Source organism: Callorhinus ursinus, unplaced genomic scaffold, assembly GCF_003265705.2.
Source record: "Callorhinus ursinus isolate GAN/ISIS: 27379988/994484 unplaced genomic scaffold, GSC_fseal_2.0 scaffold20, whole genome shotgun sequence".
Lineage (NCBI taxonomy): Eukaryota > Metazoa > Chordata > Mammalia > Carnivora > Otariidae > Callorhinus > Callorhinus ursinus.
This window is the reverse complement of record NW_027397082.1, coordinates 22235297-22241296: the sequence shown is the minus strand read 5'-3', so window position 1 is coordinate 22241296 and position 6000 is coordinate 22235297.

Below are 6000 nucleotides of genomic sequence, written 5' to 3'. Positions count from 1 at the left end.
AATTTTGCAAATCAGATGGGGAGAATGAAGAGGCCCCGGCTAGTGGCAGCCTTCCCAACCTTTTCCTGGTCAGCAGACACCTGCTGGCCTCCAAACTGAGTCTGCTAAATCACAACCGGGTACAGCCTCTGGATGAACCACCTCCCTGGGAGTGCCCTCCATCTGGAAGCGTCAACTCAGAGCCTCCTCCAGAAGATGGTGTCAGGAGAAGCGACACAAGGTAGCCACATGGCTTGAGCATACTTTCTCCCACTCTGCACAACTAGGGTTCACCTTTCTGGTGAAGGACTGACTTCGCTGTCCCTGAATTCCAGCATTGTCTTCCACCCAGAGGAATTAGCCTTCTCTATGATAATCCATACAATTTATGGCTAATAAGAACCACTCACATTTGGGTTAGAATCCAAGTACTACCACTTGCTGTCTGACCTTCAGCAAGTCACTTTACTTTCTAGGCTTCTAGTTTTCCTCAGCTGTAAAATGAGGATAAGAATGCCTACCCATAGGGTTTATGAGAACTAAATAAGATAATACCTATAAAGCGCTTAGCACACTGCCTGGCACTTAGTGAGAAGGCAATAAATGTGACCTAATTATTATTATTATTCAAAATGCTCTTCTTGAATTCCAAAACACCTTCTAACCTATTCTCTAACTGAGGCAGAGCAGTGTCCTCATTTCACAGTTGGGGAACTGTGATTCCAAGGGCTTCAGTGACACCGCAAAGTCACACAGTTGGTCGATGGGCAAAAGCCAAGAGACTCAGCCCTTACCAGAGGAGCTCCCTCTGCAACCATTACTCTCAAAATTGTCTGTGAAGCTCACGTGGCGGGAACAGGGCTGTTGCATCCAAAGTCCTGAGCCCAAGACCAACAGGAAGGCCATTTTTACATCAGTGGGGCTGTTATCTGTTACAACACTGGGCAGGAGGAAAGGGAAGTTGAGGCTTAGGCTCTTGCCCTACACCAAGAGGAAGCAGATGGTTTGGGTGCTTAACTTAGGGATCAAGTTCTGGGAGAGGGAGACGGGCCTTGTCACCCTGGGCAGCCCATCACGACCCAGGTGGTGGAGTTACAGCTGCTCGGAGGGTTGTCCTCACTGCTGGAGCTGTGTCAAAGCCCCGGCTATGGACTCAGGCAAGCCTGTGTTTGGAGCCACATCCCAGGTGTGACTGGGGGCAGGTGGCTGAACTTCATGAGCCAGTTTCCTCACCTGAAAATGGGGCTGCTGTTCTGAGGCTAAAATGAGATCATGCACACAGAACATTTAGCCACATACCTGGGACATCACTGTCACAGAGGCCTGCATGTCCCTCAGCTTTTGGGGCATTAATGTTCCATCTGGCTGAAGAAGAGCTTTTAAAAAGAAGGGCTTGCTTCCTAGACTAAGTCTGGGGGGATGAGCAGATGGCCTGGTGTACTAAAGAGGACCCCAAACTGTGAAGAGGATTGAAATCTGGGCATGGCAGATGTGCTTTTACTCCAAGAGGGGACTGCCCCCAAAGCAGAGTTCACCCTTGTTTGTCACCTGACAGCAGGTGTCCATGACAGGCAGAAGGGAGTGTGGGTGAGCAGGGACCATGTGATCACCACTCTAACCTGGCATCCTGATGCCCCCAAATTCATTCTTATTGCAAAATTAGGCATTTCCCCACCTACTACTTCCAACCCCCCATTCTCGTCAGGGCCTCTGTAGCAGGAATGAATTGTGTACAGGGGCTATAACGGAGACCTCAAGATAGTGGCTTAAACCCACAGGATTAATTCTTCACATTCAGCAAGTCAGGAGGTAGGTGGGCAAATCCAGGCTAATATGGTGGCTCCATAGAGTCCTCAGGGTCCTAGGCTTTCTCTCTTTTTTCTGCTCCACCCTCCATGGTGTGTGCCTTCCATCCTCGGTGTCACCTCATGCTCCAAAGATGGGCTGCAGGAGCTCCAACCATCACATTCACAGTCCAGGCTGAGGCCCAGACTCAGTAAGATAGAAGCAAGGAAGAGCCAAGAGGGGCATGCCCAGCCAAGTCAGCTCCCTTTAAGCCAGTTCTGCTCACATATGATTAGCTAGAATTTAGTAATTTGGCCAAACTTAAGTGCAGAGGGGCTGAGAACTATAGCCTTTTAAGTTGGGAACATTGCAGCCCATCCCCACCCTCCCAGTGGGAGTTTTGTTGCTAAGGTAGAAGGGAGGAACTGATACGGGGTAGGCCATGAACAGCCTCTGAATCTCAGGTGTTGAGAGGATTGGTTCTGATCAACTTAACTCAGTTACATACCCAAAAGTTATCTCTTGAGCACTAATTATATGCAAGACACTGTGTTAAGTAAGCACATGGAAGTACATAAAGATGCTTGAAGGCTCTCATTCTGCTCTTTTTTTTTTTAAGATTTTATTTATTTATTTGAGAGAGAGAGCACATGAGAGGGGGGTGGGTCAGAGGGAGAAGCAGACTCCCCGCAGAGCAGGGAGCCCGATGCAGGACTCGATCCCAGGACTCCAGGATCATGACCTGAGCCAAAGGCAGTCGCTTAGGGACACCTGGGTGGCTCAGTGGGTTGAGTGTCTTACTCTTAGTTTCCACTCGGGTCATGGTCTCGGGGTCGTGGAATGGCTGTCAGGCTCCGCGCTCTGTGCTCTGTGGAGAGTGCTTGGGATTCTTTCCCTCTCCCTCTGCCCCTTCTCCACCACTGCCGCCTTCCCCGCTCCCCGCTTGCGTGTGCGCACGTGTGTGTGCATGCCCTCTCTCTCTCTCTCTCTCAAAATAAATAAAACTAAATCTTAAAAACAAACAAACAAAAGAAACCTACAGGTTACTGGTGCTGAGACAAGCACAAAACATTTCAGTCTTCTCATTTGTAAATCGAAGATGTATCTAATTCTCTCCAGGACCTTGGAACTTGAATGCTCACTGAAGCTCAATTCATAGAACTGCATTTCGCTTCCCTGCTTCCTCCTTGAAAAAAAATATTATTTATTTATTTGAGAGAGAGAGAGAGAGAGAGCAGAGAGAGAGAGAGCATGAGTCGGGGTGATGGGCAGAGAGAGAGGGACAAGCAGACTCCCCACCGAGCAGGGAGCCTGATGCAGGGTTCGATCCCAGGACCCTGAGATCATAACCTGAGCCGAAGGCAGATGCTTAACCGACTGAGCCACCCAGACGCCCCTCCCTGCCTCCTCCTTGACTGTTGGCCCCCCTGAGGACAGGGACCATGTCTGGTCTACTCTTATGCCATCAGAGCCTTCCTCAGTGTCTGCACATAGCAGGTGTGCAATACTTCTATTTGTCAAATGAATACGTGACATAAGCAGAGCTCAGCCAGAGGCACAGGAGAGGTTCAGTGTGGCTGTCAGAGGGCTATCTTGGATGAGTAGGAGACTTTCCAAAAAGTGAAACTGACAAGGTAGATTGGGAGCAGTTCCTGAAGGGCCTGAGGGTCGGAATAAAGAGTCTGGATTTTAGTAGGGAGTTTCTGCACATTGCAATCTGGGAAAATAACTTAAGGGCCTTGTACTTTAGGAGTACTGGTCCTCCACTTATTCAGCCGATACACATTCCTGCTGAGTGTTCCGGGCACTGTGGCGGAGAGGAGGAGAGGAAGATAATATCTAGCGGACGTCTCTGTGTCGGGGACTCTTCAGGGTCATAACGACGATGCTCGCCGTCGATTAGCGTTCCCAGAGCCAAGCGCCGGGCCAGGCACCTCACGTGCGCCCTCCTGCTGGGGCCTCACAGCCACGCTGTGCATTCGGTGCTATTGTTTTTTTTTTTGAAACTGTATTATTACTTTTTTTATTGTTAAGGAATCCACTTCTGTGATTGTCGTGAAGCCCAGGCTGGGTTAAGGGTGACAAGTGTGGGAGGTAATTACACCCCATTCTGGGCTTTGTGGATATAGCCCCAGTCTTCTCCCTCTACCTTGGCTGAGAACCCAGACCCATGAGGCCTCCATCCCTGGCCTCCTGTTCCTGGAAGGTGCCAAGTACGTGCCATTGTTAGCCACGCTTCACAGACCGCAAAACGAAAGCTGGGGAAAGTCAAGTAACTTGCTTAAGTTCTCAAAAGCATTAAGTGGTGGAGTTGGAATTGTAACTTACTTTGTCCCAGGTCCCATCCTTCACGACGGGTTACAAAGAGATGAAAGTAGCCTTGCTCTCCCGCGCAGCGCTCCCAGGCTGATTGGAGACTCAGCAAAGGCAGCTGGGGGGTGATAAGCAGGGCAATCATCTAGCTCTGCCCCGGGGGCCTGGCAGGGAGTGGTCGGGCCTAGGAGGAGAGTCAGGGACAACTTTGGGGTAAGGGGACTGTCCTGGTCTGTTTGGGCTGTTTATAAACAACAGAAATTTGTTCTTCACAGTTCTCGAGGCTGGGATGCCCAAGATCAAGGTGCAGATTCAGTGTCCGGTGAGGGTCACTTCCTGATTCCAAGACTGGAGTCACGGATGCTAGTTAGAGACTACCGCACCAGTTCAGACGAGAAACGCTGTGGCCTGACACTAAGACTGTGGCAGTGGGGTAAAGAGGAGGCGAGAGATTGGAAACTGTATTTAGGAGGTAGAATGAGCAGCACTCACTGCTGACCAGGTATGAGGGGTGAGCAGGGTTGCTGTATACAGTTATGCAGACTGTGGACGGCTTCATTTCCCAGCTGAGGGGTTTGAAATCCAGTCTTCACTGGGCCTTGTCTAGAGGAGTTGGCCTTTTTCTATTTTTTTTTTTTTTGTTTAAAGAATTTTATTTTCTCTCGCCAGATAAGGATACAAGTTAAAAGTTTTACTAAATTTAACCATAATCCTGGATTCTTCAAAATGGGCACAGGCCTCTAGACAGTTCTCAGGTTACACAAAACCCTCGTGAGACTGATTCAACCAAACTATCACCCTTTCTCAGGAAAGCAGAGGCAATCTTTTCCAAGAACCCTTGTATTCCAGCTCTATAGTTGAGAAAGTCCCGTTGCAGGACAGACTGAACCAAGCACATTCAGGCCACATCTATTTACTGCCCTGTGGCTCACAGGGCTCCCAAACCGCAGGAAGTTAGCCCGTAAAACCAAGATAAGTGACCGGATTAGTTGGCCTTTTTCTAATTCACCAACAACACTGGAGCAATGGCCTTGGAAGTGAGGATAAATTACTCCCAGGAAGGGGATATTCCAGAACATGAGCGTGTCTATGGAAGAGACCCCACTCTCAATATCTGAAACAAGAGCTGCATCTATTACTTCCGGAGAGCAGAGCAATGCCTATCGGTTGGGATCTCTTTGAGGGGAACAAGGGTCTTCTATAAGGTGCTGGGAGGTGTGAAGGTCAGTGATGGACACACTTAGACGAGGTAGAGTTTAGGGATGGGTTGGTGGTGCAGAGTGTGGCTGTTGCTGATTGGCTGGCTTACAGAAGTCTGGTCACTGAGGCAAATTGTCATTGTTCAGTAAAAGAGAGATGAACTGTCATCGATTAGATGGTTTAAAACCCTTTGTGGTGGTTCCTCGTTGCCATGGCAACAGGACAATCTTTAGAAAATGAGAACTTCTTTCTTCCCCTCAAGTGACGGCTAACTCAGACCATTTACCCTCCCAACGGCATTTCACTTTACCAGTGACCATGTTTGCTCAAGGGGATAGATCTCCAGAGGATTTAGAGACTGTCTGGGGTGAGGCCACTGCCTGGTCCAGGCTGTGGCAGGAAGGTCTGGTGTCTGTCACCTCCCTCCAAAGTCTTGGGCTGGGTGTTCTGAGAAAAACTAGTTGCACAGCCAGGAAGGCCCTCGCCTGGGGTGGCATATGAAGTCAGAAATGGGACCTACGCACCTGACTTCCGGTCACCTGTCAGGAAGGAGATGTGAGGTACCTGGAGACAGAGTTTGGGCCGTGAGGCTAGACCTCCAAGTTTTTGTCCCTGTTGCCACCAAGACCTAGCCTTCGTCCCTCCTTCACGTCTCTCAGTTGGTTCAGCAAGAACCACTTACTTGCGCCTGCCCAACCACACCCAGAGGAGCACCGCTGGAGC